This window comes from Orcinus orca, chromosome 2, assembly GCF_937001465.1.
Source record: "Orcinus orca chromosome 2, mOrcOrc1.1, whole genome shotgun sequence".
Lineage (NCBI taxonomy): Eukaryota > Metazoa > Chordata > Mammalia > Artiodactyla > Delphinidae > Orcinus > Orcinus orca.
Genome location: NC_064560.1, coordinates 81,489,603 through 81,504,466, shown reverse-complemented (window position 1 = coordinate 81,504,466; position 14,864 = coordinate 81,489,603).

Sequence of the window (14,864 nt, the reverse complement as noted above, 5' to 3'; positions counted from 1 at the left end):
ATTTATGGGAGCAAGATAAGCTTTGTGTAATTAATGACTTGTGAGAAAATACTACCAAAGTCAGTTTTATTTGCAAATATAATATGCTGAGTAAGCACTGAGTAGTTATGTTAAAGGTAAAAGCTAACATTTAAAATGAGTACATTTAACTTCTGTTTGTTGGATTGTCTGGCAAAGTTTGAATCCTGGGGGTTCCCTTTCCCTTTTCTCTGTATTAATGTTGTACTCAGGTAATAAAAACTGATTTTACATTTAGCCAAAGATAAATGGGATAATGCATTACCAAGTCAAAAATGTTTTTAGTATTTTGTTTCTGGTAACTTTTTTAGCACAAATATTTAAGATGCATCAACATTTTTTAACAGTTGTAGTTTTTAAAAAAATGAGCAGTATACTAAATAGAATAATATTTAGTTAAAGGCAATTTCTACATATGTTCTTGGTGAATAGTTTATATTTGTGAAAATAGCCTTAATGATTGTAAAGTGTTGGGCTTCCTTGGTGGTGCAGTGGCTTAGAATCCACCTGCCAATGCAGGGGACACGGGTTCAAGCCCTGGTCCGGGAAGATCCCACATGCCGTGGAGCAACTAAGCCGCCTGTGTGCCACTACTATTGAGCCGGTGCTCTAGAGCCTGCGAGCCACAACTACTGAAGCCCGCGCACAGCAACGAAGACCCATGAAGACCCAACTCAGCCAAAAATAAAAATAAATTAAAAAAAAAGAAAGATTGTAAAAGTGTTGGTGTGATTAGTATTTTTTAGTTTTTTTTTTTTTTTTTTAGTCCACACTGCAAGGCATGCAGGATCTTCCCCGACCAGGGATTGAACCCATGCCCCGCTGCATTGGGAACATGGAATCTTAACCACTGGACAACCAGGGAAGTCCCTATTTTTTACTTGTTTTGAATACATAGATGTATGTTTTTAAAGTTCTAAAATGGCTGAAATTGGATTTATGGAGATGGTCAAGAACTTTATGTGTGTGTACATATATCTTAATGGTGTAATACTGATACAGTTTATAAGTCTATTTTAAGTCCTATTGATCATTTGTATCCTTGAATGTTATTTTTGTTGTATCAACTTCTGGCAAACTCTACTAGACTGGCAGATTTTTCTGCTCTGGCAGCAGAAACACTCTAGTGAACAATCTAAAACGGCTACTGGAATATCTTAAACTATTGTGGTTCTCTTGGTTTGCCTCTGATAAAAACTTTCTTTTTAAAGATTTTTTTGATGTGGACCATTTTTAAAGTTTTTACTGAATTTGTTACGACATTGCTTCTGTTCTATGTTTTGTTTTTTTTGGCTGTGAGGCATGTGAGATCTTAACTCTCCGACCAGGGATCGAACCCACACCCCCTGCACTGGAAGGTGAAGTCTTAACCATTGGACCGCCAGGGAAGTCCCCATGATAAAAGCTTTTAAATCCAAAACGAGATAGTCATCACTTTTTCATAGTTAATGATACTTCCTCTAATAATTCAATCTAATTTGTTTGACTGCAGCCCCTATGGAAAACAGTACGGCAGTTCCTCAAAAAATTAAAGATAGAATTACCATATACTCCAGCAATCTCACTTCTGGATGTACATCCAAAAGAATTGAAAACAGGATCTCAAAGAGATATTTGTGCATCTGTGTTCACTGAAACATTATTCACAATATCCAAGTGTTGGAACTAACACAGTATTGTGAAGCAATTATACTCCAATAAAGATCTATTAAAAAAAAAGTCTGTCAACAGGAATGGGTAAAGAAAACGTGGTCTATACATATAATAGAATATTTTTCAGTCTTAAAAAGGAAGGAAATTCTGACACATGCTACAACATGGATGAACCTTGAGGACATTATGCTGAGTGAAAGAAGCCAGTCACAGAAAGACAAGTCCTGTATCATTCTACTTGCATCAATATCAGGGATCTAAAATAGTAAACTTGCAAGCAGAAGGTAGAACGATGATTTCCAGGGGTTAATGGGAGGCGGAAGTGAGGAGCTGTATAGAATTGCAAGATGAGAAAGTCCTAGAGACCCTTGTACAATAATGTGGGCAGAGTTAACAATACTATATGCTTAATAATGTTTAAGATAGTATTATGTTACATATTTTTACCACAGTTTAAGAAAGTCAGCTTCCTTGGATATTTGTACAACATGCATAGGGATGAAAATGTAAAAATCTTTTTTAGATGTTAAGAGATCTAAGTATTTGGAGGAATTAACTATGTTTTTGGACCGGAAGTCTCAGTACTTTCAATTCTCCATAAACTGATCTATAGATTGAATGTAATCTTAATCACAAAAGCAGCAGTTTTTGGGTTTTTTTGGTGGAACTTGAGAAGCTGATTCTAAATTTTATATGGAAATGGCAAGGACCAAAAATAGCCAAGATAGTCTTAAAGAAGTATTGGAGGAAAGTGGGAAGTTTTCAAATTTACTATAAAACTAAAATAATACAATGTGTTACTGGCAAGACTGGCTGTGTAATTTTCAGGACCCAGTGTAAAATGAAAATGTGAGGGCTTTCAAGAATTCTAAGACATTAGTAGGCGAATATTACATCAAATGCTGGGCTCTTCTGAGCATGGGGCCCTGAGCAGCTGCATTGGTGGCAAGCCCATGAATTCGGCCTGATTATTGGCTCAAAAATATAAAATCAATGGACCAAAATAAAGAGCCCAGAAACAGGCCCAGGCACATAAGCTCAGTTGACTCACGACAAAAGGTGGCCCTGCAGGAGCAATGGGGAAAGGACAGTCTTTTCAGTATATACTGAGGAGAGAAAAGTCCAAGTGCATAAAAGTATAGGCTTGAAAAGATGAAAAAGTCCTTAAAAAAGGAAGAAAATTCTAACACATGCTATAACATGAATGAACCTTGAGGACATGATGCTATGTGAAATAAGACATGCCAAAGGACAAGTATAGTATGATTGCACTTACATGAGGTACTTAGAGTAGTCAAATTCATAGAGACAGGGGAATGGCTTCTACCAGGGGCTGGGAGGAGGGGGGATGGGGAATTATTATTTTATGGGTACAGAGTTTCAGTTTGAGAATATGAAAAATTCTGGAAATGAGCGGTGCTGATGGTTGCAGAATAGTGTGAATGAACTTAATAATTAATATGGTAAATACCATGTTATATATATTTTAACAATGAAAAAGATGAAAAGCAAATAATATAGCTGTAGAAGAAAATATAGAAGAATAACTTCATGATCTTGGCCTAGAGAAAGGTCTTTTAAGCAAGATTCAAAAGACACTAATGATAAAGAAAATGTTTGATGGCTTTGATTCATTTAAATTACGGAACTTTTCTTTATCAATGATACCATTAAAAGAGAGAAACATTAAGTCACAGAGTGGAAGAAGATATTTGCAACACATGTAACCAGCAAGGGGTTCACATTCAGAATATATAAAGTACGTCTAAAAATCAGTAAAAAAGATATAGAACAGCGAGTAAAATGGAAAAATGGGCAGGTATTTCCAAAGAGAGGGCACCCAAATGGACAATAACATACACATGTGCTTTAACCATGCAAGTTAAAATCACAGTGAACTAGCTCCACACAACAAGACTGGCACTGGCAGGGATTGGTAAGGGTGTGAAATCACAGGAACTCTTAACACTGCTGGTGCTGTAATCACTTTGGAGAATGGTGTGCCAGTGTCTTCTAAGCTGAAGATTTGCACACCCACGAGCCTGCAGTTCCTCTAGGAGCTACTTACTAGCATGTGTGTGTGTTGCAGCCAAAGACATACGCAAGTATGTTCTTAGCAATATGTTGATCATAGCCTCTGCCATGGACTGAATGTGTCCCCCAGATCCATACGTTGAAACTCAATCCCCAATGTGATGGTATTTGGAAGTGGGGCCTTTGGGAGGTCATGACCGTGGGGCCCTCATGTGGGATTAGTGACCTTATACAAGAGACACCAGCGTTTCTCTCTCTCTCTGCCATGTGAGATCACACGGGAAGACAGCCATCTTTAAATCACGAAGATGTCTAGATGGCTTTCACCAGAACCCGACCTCTGACCATGCAGTCTCCCTCATCTTGGACTTCCCACCTCCAGAACTGTGCAAAATAAATGTTTGTTGTTTTAGCCACCCAGTCTGTGGTATTTTTGTTATAGCAGTCCCCAAATGGAAACAATGCAAATGTCCATCCATAGTGTAATGGACTAAAAAAGAAAGCATGTTCATACACTGAATTCTATATACCAGGAATAGAATGAACTACAGATGCATCCAGCAACAGTGTTAAATCTTCAAAGTACATAATATTGAGAGAAAGAAGGTTGATCTAAAGCTGTGCATACACTGCTTGATTCCATTGATAGATGTTACAGAGACACGCAGCTCTCACTATCATCACTGGACGCAAGGACGCCTGGTCAACTATAAAACCATTTCAGGAAGGGCTTCCTGCAAATGCTGGGGGCAGAAATCCAGGCAGGGGGCAGGGAGCGAGGAGATACCACTGGGATGCATTTGACTGGTGGTGACACAGGGGTTTGCTTGGCTATAATTTGCTTAGTTGAACACATATTTTAAACATTTTTTTCTGGATGTATATTCACCATAAAGAGGAAAAATAGAAATTAGGGCAAGTATGAAAACCCTTTCATGTAGTATTACTGGGGGGGGATGTGGAAGCAGATTCTTTCTTTGTTCTTTTGTGTATTTGATGACCTCTTCCCTACCCCACCCCCCTTGTCATCCTCCAGCATTTAGAGGAGCTCCTGTGCTAGGAGAGGGGACGCTCCTGACCTCTACTCCCTCATCGCTGCTTCCCAGGCAGGCCCGGCCTTTGGCCCACAGAAGACGCTCTGTGCTGGCCAGCTGACCAGGCCCAGCCCTCTTCCTTAGGGATGTGTTTTCTTGCTTCTTCGTAGGCAAGGTCATTCTTTTTTTTGTTTGTTTTTAATTTTTTCCCCTTGTTTTTTAAAATTTTTATTTTTCAATCTTTAAATTTTTTTGGCAAGTCCATTTTATTTGGATGCCAGGTGTTGTAGGTTTTACCAGGTTGTAGGCTTGATATTTTTGTATTCTGAGAACTATTCTTGAGCTTTTTTCTGAGATGCAATAAAGTTACTTAGAAGTTGTTTGATCTTCTATAGGCTTACTTTTGTGATTTGTCAGGTGAGTTTGGAGCTGTGTACGTCTAGATCTAAGAGTCTGGGTTAACCCCTGAGCACTCTTTCCTGATACCCAGTGAATCTGAGGTTCCAGTCTGGCCGGTGAAACCCCAAGTGGGCACAGGGTACTGGTCTCTCCCCACTTAGGGCACTCTTCACAGGCACGTGTGAGTACTCTGCAGATCGCCAGGGCTCTCTCTTGGCAGTGGTCTCTGTTTAGGTCCTCTGTCCTAAAACTCTAGCTTCCTTTATCTCCCTGGACGTCCAGCTCCATCTCCTGAACTTGGGGAGCCCTCTGTATTCATCCAGGAAACCCCCGGTGTGCTCTGCAGCCCATAAACCTCTCAGGCAGGGAGCAGGGCTCACCCCATCCATTTCCCATCTCCCAGGGACCACCATCCTTCCTCGCCCAATGTTCTGTTGTTCACCGAGCTTGTCTGGTAGTGTTGGTAGTTTGGGGAGGAAGGGTAAATCTGGTAAATCTGCAACTCCATCCTGGGTGCACCAGTGGAGGTTGGGCTGTACCCCAGGTGGGACAGGAGAGAAGGTTCTGAGCACAGGGCTGGCAGGCAGAGGTCTCAGAATTTCCTCTGCTGTCTCTTTTCTCAGGCAGGAGCTGGGGAGGGAGGAGGCCTGAGGAGAGAGGAGATTGCAGGGGAGAGTAGAGAGCTAGTGGATCAGGGGATCCTGTGTGATGTCTAGCAGCACGGAGGCCGAGAAGCCCCTCGATGGGATGGCCAGGCGAGCCCCAGCTGGCTCTGGTTTTCAGGCCCCGTGCTGTGGCTCACGCCTAGGTGGGGTGACCAGGTCCTCGCTTTTGATTATAAGGGAAACGTGATCCCCTGGGTTCACCCCACTGAGATTCCCCTCCATAACCCTTCTTTGAAAGGTGCCTCTCTTGGGCCCTGGTGCTGGGCCAATCCATCCAAGGCCAGCCTTGCTGGTCTGCGCAGGGCCTGGCACCCTCTTGGCCTTGGTCCTGCAGGCCTCTCTATTTCACGAGCCTGAGAATAGCCCATTTCTTTGGGAAGAGCCAGAAACCCTCAACAATTCTCTGTCCTGAAATTCTCAAGAACAACGTGTTTGTTTTAACTTGAGGAACATGAGCCTCCGCCTGGAAAATCTAAGTGACCTCAGCAACTGTGCCCTCAACACCAGTAAAGATATTCAGATGAACTGCGCGTACCACCCCACCTTCACCTTTCTCAACTTCACCAGGATGTGCAGAAGCAGGAGACAGGCCCACAGGGGCGTCTGGCCGCTGCTGCTGGTGGCCTGGCTTCTTGTCCTCAGTGCGTCTACGACACAGGACAGGGCCCAGCCCCTCCTCTCCCTGGACCAACTCGTCCAGCCACCCGTCTCATTAGAACACACAGGAGGCCCAGTCACCCCGCTCCAGGCTGAGACAGCTGTCCTCTTGGGGTCTCCCTCTGCCTGAGCACGTGCAGGGCCCTGGAATGCCACCTTTTGTCCTCCTTACTTCACCCGCCTCTGGAGGAGGAAGAGGAGCATCCAGCCTCCCCCGCCCATCGTCGGCCGCCCTGCAGGCACTGGGGCTGTGACAGCCCAGCGCCCTGGTCAGCTCTGGCCTCTGTGGGTGAGTGTGCTTGGTTTCTTCCTGCCGAAGGTCAGGGGTGGGGATGCCCAGCCAGCCTGGGGGCTTGGATTCTAGAGGCTTCAAGGGCCCCAGGAAACGTCAACTCAAAGACACACCCACGCTGAGCACTCAGCCTGCAAGGTCTTCCCGAGCCCTTGGTCTGGCCGTAGCCCAGCCCCTGCCTGGTTGGAGGAGGGCCAACACTGACCAATGTCTTGGGCACTGGGCCGTGGACGTTGGCCCCAGGCCAGTCCCCGGCAGCCGAGGTGTGGCCACCCCAGCTGCTCCTGCCCCTCCTGCAGGGGCTGCTGTTTGCCACCCTCTGGCTCTTAGCTGCCCTCCACCGTGCAGGGTCCCCAGACAGCTAGGAGACACATCCCCTCACCTTTCTTTTCTGATCAGATGCTGTTTGCAGGGAAGATTCTATAGGCACTAAGGGAAGATGGAGCCAGGACCAATAAGTCCTACTGCAGAGAGATTATGTCTGTCGGAGGATGGAAGGCCAGGTATCATCATGACCGCTGGTGCTGACACTCATGGAGCCAGGGGTACCATGCACAGGCTCAGTGCCTTGCAGCCATGATCTTGCCTCAGCTGGCAACTTGATTATCCCCATCCTGCAGATGGGGAATGTGGCTCAGAGAGTTCATCATCTTGCTCAGGCTCATGCAGCTAGACACACGGCTGCTGACATGGGAAAATGCCAGATCAGCCTCAGCAAGGGAGAGGAGGTGGCCTTAAGCTAGGCTCTGGGGATGGGGATGGGCTCTTAGACGGAGGAAAGGCAGAGAACAAACAGCACAGACAAATCAGGGTGCTGGCCACCCACTGAGCCTGGGCCTGTGGGGTGGCAGCGGCAGGACGAGCTCAGAGCTGGGTCCTCCCGAGTTGCAGGGGTGTGGAAGGGATTCTGCTAGGGAATGACACCATCCATAGGGCTGGATCTGCCAGGGCCTGAAGCTGGTTATGACAAGAAATCCAAAACAGGTTTGTGGGTGAGTCAGCGGCTGGGAGCACATGGAGAAACAGGCTTCTTGGAGGTCTTCCCTCGGCCCTGCAGACTGTGCAGCTGCCCAGGCCTGCCTGCCGGCCCTGGACCACAGTGCTGGCCCGAGGACCAGCGGGAGGAAGTTTGCTTGGGCCTGCTGGGCACCTTCCTGCACCCATCCACCCTTGCTGTTGTGTCTAGAGTGCCGGCGGGGGTCGAGGAGGGGGCACTGGCCAAGGTTACATCTGAAACCTTGTTCCCAACCACAGACACGGCAGGCCTTTTCCTTTCCAGGAAAATATTCCAGGAATATTTCCAGGAAAATATTCCTTTCCTGAGACATTGCAGCTCGGCCTCTTTGAATCACCCGGCCACTTCCTTCCTGAGTGTATCTTACACACTCTGGCTGAGGGAGGTGATGGGTTCCGTGTGTGTTGTTGTTGCTTATTTTAAGTTTTTGTCTATGTCTCTTTCCTTTGTGAGTTGCACGCTAGGAGGGTGAGGTTGGTTCTAAGAGGCCTTTGTCACTGTAAGGGACATTGGGGATGACTTGAGTTTTCTTTGCAAGTTAAAAGCCTCTGCTGGTGTGAATGAGAAAGAAGGTCTCCTTAGGGCCACACACAAGGACCTTCCTGTGTACAGGTAAGGCAAGTGAGGAACGTGGAAGGTCCGGGAAGCTGGGGTATTGGCCGTGGTCTTGGAGCCGAGGTTTCCTGCCTCTTGTGTCCAAGCGCTTTCCTGGACATCCACGGGCAGTGTCAACACGCCCTCCAGTGCCTGTGGCGGCCAGCCACACCTCTTCTCAACCTTCAGAGCCTGCGCTAAAAACATCTGCTGCCTGTTTCCTGAAAAGCAAAGGGAACTTTGGCTTGTTAGTTTTTCTTTCTCTTTAGGTAAACAGAATAAAAGAGAGTTTCTCAAACTTTCTTGGCTGTGACTCACAGGAGATAATATAATTCAAATAGCAACCCCATACACACACGAGTGTACACATGTATATATATATGCATGTGTGTATAATGTGTGCACATGTGTATACATTTATCTATAACGGATACAATTTTCATAAGAAACACTCTCTGTATGTGCCCCACATTCACCCTACCTGTGATACACTCACATTTTCTGTATAGATGCATGTAAACATACATAAATGTGTAACTGATGCAAATTTTAGGAAACAGCATCAACTCACCCTAAGTGTGATATACTTGATGTGTGATCCAATCCATTTTCCGCTGGCCACCTCCCACTGAGCTATGTCCACACATCAGTGGGTCACAATCGATGTTTGGCAGGCACTGAAAAGGAAGGAGTTGTGTGGAGCCCCAGAGTCCCGCACCCAGTCCCTGGGCACCTGCGCTCCACGCAGTCAGCTGCACGTGTGCTTTGGACCTGAGCGCAGGAAGGTTTGCCCCTGCCCATGGGGCAGGCCTGGGAGCGCTACCCCAGACTCGGGATTTCCTAGGGGGCCAAGTGTTTGGGGGGTCCAGGTAGGAGGAACTTGAGGCCACACCTCCAAAGACAGGCGCCCACGTGGCCACATGCGGCACTCGCTGCCCCTCCAAGCGAGCCCTGTTTCTTCTAAATGTGGGTGGTGGTGATAATGATCAAAGCACAGCCAGCTCACCTCGTGTGGCAGGAGGTGCTCAGGGTGGAGGTGCTTCTTCCTAATCATGTTGGGATGAGAGGCCTGGTGGCCCTGCCCACCGCAGTGGGTGGGAGGAGTTGAAGGTGAGGGCAGTGTCAGTTCACCCAGGTACGCCCTGTGTGTGTGTGGCCGGGGTGGGGGGAGGATGGGGGGACCCAAGAGGCTGTTCAGAGAGACTTTGTCCACGGTTGCTGTGAGTGCCACGTGGCTGTGGAGCCCCTTTATTCCACGCCAGGTGACAATGATGCCCATCTGAGAAAGTGCCCACGGCCCTTTCTGATGGGCACTTTCTTGCAGGGCTCTGTGGCCAGTGATGGAACTAGATATCCAGACATGACCCTCCCACAGCTTAGGTCCACCCGGGCTGCAGGGACCACAGATGCAAGCCTGCTGCAGGCCGGTCTCCCGAGGAGTTAAGCAACCATGGAGGGGGGTGATGTGGGGGCTGCAGGGTGCAGGCTGCCCCCCCACCAGCTCAGCCAGAAGTGTGGGCACCAGCCCCGGTTCCCAGCCATTCATGGTGTACTGGTGTTCCCCTGGGACCTGACATTGAGTGTGGGCAAGGGGGAGAGGCAGTGAATGTTTATTATCTTTCCATGGAAAGACAGTCACTGGGCCAGATTAGAGATACACCCAACCATTGAACGGCCCCCAGAGCGGCTGCGAGATTTTACACCATAATTGCCCAGAGTGACTTCATGCACGGAGAGGATCTGCTGGTCAGAGGGGCTTGGCAGGTGACCCGGGTGGGGAATGTGGGTGGGGCAGCTCGCTTCCTTCATGCTGGGGTTTGCTCTGGGTGCCTCTGCAGCCATCTCCAGCTCCCATTGTAAGGGAAGACCCCTTGCTTTACAGCCCGAGTATCTGTGGGATGGGGTGCAGCCCAGGAAAGAGAACTGGCAGGAGGCAAGCCTGGGGTCCTTTTTCTATGTCAGCCCTGCTCCCTGCTGGTGCTTCCTCCCACTACTGTTGCCACGTTTAGCAAATAAAAATACAAGCTGTCCAGTTATATTTGAATTTGAAATAAACAATGAATACGTTTTTAGTATCAGCATGGCCCCAATGTTGCATGGGTGTCCTGTATTTGTCAACTCTACCTCCTAGACCTTGGGCTCCATGGTAAGACCTTTGAGCCCGAAGTCTGTAGGGGCTGGGGGCTGAGACTGCAGGCCTGAGGCAGCCAGGACAGCCCACCAGACAGCAAAGGTGCAAAGGGCAGATGTGGAAAGAACGGGTCATAGGAGCGAGATCCCGAAGGCCCTGAACAGAGCCTGAGAGACAGAAGCTGTGCATGTTCCAAGCCCACGAGCCCTCATGTGGATGGCTGTGATCTCCACCCAAGCTCACTGGAAAGGGTCTCTGTTCCCCAAACCCTGTCCCTCACCAGCCCCTGACCTTGCAGTGGGGTATTGGTCCCCAGATGCTTCCCCTGGGGGAACAGAGAAGGCTTGCTCCGCTGGCCCCTGTGCCCCCTATATCTGAGGAGCTGGGGCTCTCTAGCAGTCCTGGGGGCACCCCACTTCCATCAGGCCCTGACCCCTGGAACCACAGGACATGAGACTGAAGAGAAAAGGGAAGATTGGGTGTGAGAGGTATGTCCCAGGGATAAACACAGCCCCAGTAGAAAGGCCTGGGTCTTTCCTGCTCCCACACCCAAGCAAGGTAACTTGCTTTTCTTTCACTAACAGCTTGGCCTTAGGGAAAAGGAGGGCCCTAGAACCCTAGCTTCTAGGAGGGAAGGAGGGATATTAGCAGTACATCCCAGCTAAGAAGAATTCTGTGTTAGGGTGTGGGGCCAAAGGCCATTTAGTAATTGTATTACTCAGGAACTTTTTTTTTTTTTTTGTAATTGCTTGAAGATACAGTTCAAATTAGCTTAAACAGAAAGAGGAAATTTATTGGCTGTGTAACAGGATTACTAGCTTCAGGCATAGTTGGATCCAGGTGCTCACATTGCATCCATAGTCAACATGTCAACCTCTCTGTACATAATTCTATTCTGTCCCCCATCCCCCTTTCGCTTCTTCCTGCAGCCAGCTCCCCCACATGGTCAGAGTGTCAAGCTGGCCATCAACAGCTCCATTTAGACAAGCCAGAGCCTCACAGCAGAGAACTCAAGTCCTTAAGGCCACTCTGATTGGTCCCCTTGGTTGTACGCCCAGCCCAGATGGACCCCTGTGCTAGGGAGGCAGAGCTTGGCCAGCCCAGGGTCATATGCCCACTCCTGTGAGGGCAAGAGGGAAGAGTAAGTTGGGCAGACAGGGCAGTGTATTCTCCTGCTAAATTCTCTGCTCACCGTCCTAGTGCTTGTGTTTCCAGCAGGGACCTCACCTGGAGAGGAGAGGGGTGGTCCGTATGAGAGTGGATTCAGCTAACCCTAGTCATTTTACCCAAAACTTTGCTAATTTGACGTTTAACAAGCCAATCAGAAGGCTGTGCATTTATGTCATTGACAGTTGACTCGGGCAGGGCCTGGGGAATGAGCCAGCCTCCTGCCAAAGCAGAGTGTAGGCAGAGTTGGTCCTTGGGGCTCAGGCCCTTTGGATGGAAACTTCTGTTGCTGAACATCTGGTCTCCCTCTGCTTCCAGTTTCTTGGGAGGTGACACTGCTAACTCCCTTACAGTCAAGGGTCATGTGACTGGTGGTGGCTGTGCACTGTGAGTGGAATGCTCTCTGTGACATCCAGGGCGAGGCATGCTTCTCCGGGCCCTCTCCCTCTTCCATACACATTGACCAGATAGGAGGTCTTGAGGGGAGACAGAGCCACAGGGTGGGTGCAGCTTGGAGGGCCACCTGCCACTTGGTTAATCGCATCCCTGAGAGTGGCCCAGATCTGAAGTGTACTGTGTGTGAGAAACAAACGTACAGAAGTGAAATAAACCTTTGCTGTGCTCAGACTCTAAGATCTGGGGCTGTTTGTTGCTGTAGCATAGGGTGACCTCTCCTGACAGTCTTTTGGACAATTTGAGACCTTGCTTTGCTCTGAGATGGCCCCAGTCTGTTCATCCTTTCAGTCTCTCAGGATCTACACCCCTGCCTTCCTTCTTCTCTATCAAATATTCCCGGCTGGCTGATGGGGTGCTCATTTGAGCTAAGGTCTGAATGGCCTATGAGGGTTAATCTTGCCCATCCAACATTCTCTCAACCTTAAACTCTAACCAAACTGAGCATCCTCCGGAGTCCTCTCCCCGGGATCTTTGCTGTCCAGGGCCTTTCCCTCCTGTTCCTGCCATGGGGCCTCGCTGCCCGCTTGGATGGGTGCGGTCATACCAATCCCTTCACACCGGCTCATATCAGGCTCCTGGACGACCTTCCCCAGGAGGTCCATGCGGACCCCAGCCTGGACTCTCCTGCAGGCTGAGCTTGTAGCTTCATCTTGGAACCACGTCTGTGCTCGCCTGCCTCTCGACACACTGGGGCTCCTGGAGGGGAGGCGGGGTCCAGCCTGGCCCCCGGCGCCCAGGGACTTTGACCTGCGCACGGACCTCACTTTAGCAGAACAGTCGATGCGAGTCAAGGGCACTAAGACACCTCCTCCCGCCCAGCTCGCGGCTTCGTGACGGGGTCGGGGGTGGAGGTGCAGAACGCCCGGGGACACCCTGAACCCCGCCGCTCGCTCAGTCGCCCCTTCTGTGGCACTTGCGGCCGCCCACAGGCAAGGCAGCGGGTGGCCCGCGCTAACCTCGCCGACATTTCCTGTCCCGGGAAACGCCCCGCGGAGAGAGCGGAAAGCGCAAGTCTGGGCGAGCGCGGCGCCGAGGTCACGGTGACCTGCCAGGGAGGGCGGTACCTGCGGCCCTACGGGGAGACGCCCGCGCCCCCAGGCCCTCCGCCGCCCCCGCGTGCCCCTGCGCCCCAGCCAACGCGACCTTCCGCGACCCCGCGGCGCCGGCTCAGCTGCGCCCTAGCGCACCGCCAAACCGCGCACCCGGCCTCAGCTAAACCCAGAGCCTATTTTTAAACCTGGAAGCTGGCTGGAGACCAGTTTGCAAAGACAAACCTTTAATAGAAAGAGGTCTATGAATGAAAGAAAAAGCAAGGCACGTTAGTGTGGGGACTAGTCAGTGGCCACAGAAAACCCTTGGTGTCTTTTCTGTGGTTCCAGCAACGGGGCAGCTAATTCCCACGTAACACCATTTGCTGAACACTTACCTGTACTGGGAGAGGGGCGGGTGATGATAGCGATGGCCGCCGCTGTTTACTGCTTGAGTACGTGCTGTGTGCCAGGCGCGTCGCCAGCCACTTTATGTACATTGTCTCAGGGGTTACCCCAACAACAACTTTTTTTTTTTTTTTTTTTTTTTTGCGGTACGCGGGCCTCTCACTGTTGTGGCCTCTCCCGTTGCGGAGCACAGGCTCCGGACGCGCAGGCTCAGCGGCCATGGCTCACGGGCCCAGCCGCTTCGCGGCATGTGGGATCTTCGCAGACCGGGACACGAACCCGTGTCCCCCGCATCAGCAGGCAGACTCTCAACCACTGCGCCACCAGGGAAGCCCCCAACAACAACTTTTTTTACTGAAGCATAAATACGTCAGTCCAAGGCACTTCCGTCTTCGCACAGCAGGAGATCGACTCTTACCCGTCTTCAATTTCGACATCAATGCACTCTTCCCAGTCCCTATGGTTGTGTGGCAAACCATCCCCAAACTTAGTGGCTTAACAATGACATTTATTTTGCTCATGAATCTGCAAAATAAATTCCCCTGGGGCTCAGCAGGGAGCGTTGTTTCGAAAACACCCACCTGCCCCCAGGAGGCGTTTTGCCAGGACAGAAATTTTTCTTTGGCCAGAGCCACCTAGGCTTTGCTGGAGGTGGGCAGGGGGGAGGGTGGGAGATGGATGTCACGGGCTGCCAGGGCCTGTGGAGCCACGCTCTTCCTTCATTCTGTGCCCTTAGATTGGAGAGAACAGAGATCAGGAGGTGAGATCTACAAAGAACAAAGGATCCAGTCTGGTTATCCAGAGTTACTAGGCAGTTAAATTAGGATGAATTTAATTAATTAGGCTGACTTAGAAAGGGGGACACATTGGTACCCAGGCCTTCTTCACAACGTGGCTCACAGCTGGGTCTTCCATCGCCAGTGCACTTGGCATCCCTCCTTCAGGTCCCAGTCCAGGGTGTTGTGATTTACACTCAACCTCAATGACCCCAGCTGGCCTGGGGCAGATGCAGGAAGGGATGGGGCTCTGAGAGGCCCAGTTGGAGGCCCACAGCTGGGAGGAGGATGCCAGTCCCTGGCCCCTGGCCTGCAAGGATGAGTCTCATCATAGAATAGGCCTTCATTTTATTCATCAAGACTCGATATTTTTTTTTCTCTTCTAACTCATTTACTTTTGTTTTTATCCTTGTGCATGCCCAAAACACAGTCCTCACGTCTTATTTCTCTTTTTTGAAGACATCTCATTTCTATTCATTCCTTCTTGCTTGGTTATAGAACAGGTGGTGGCCATGTCCTGGGAGTTTGGCTGGGCAG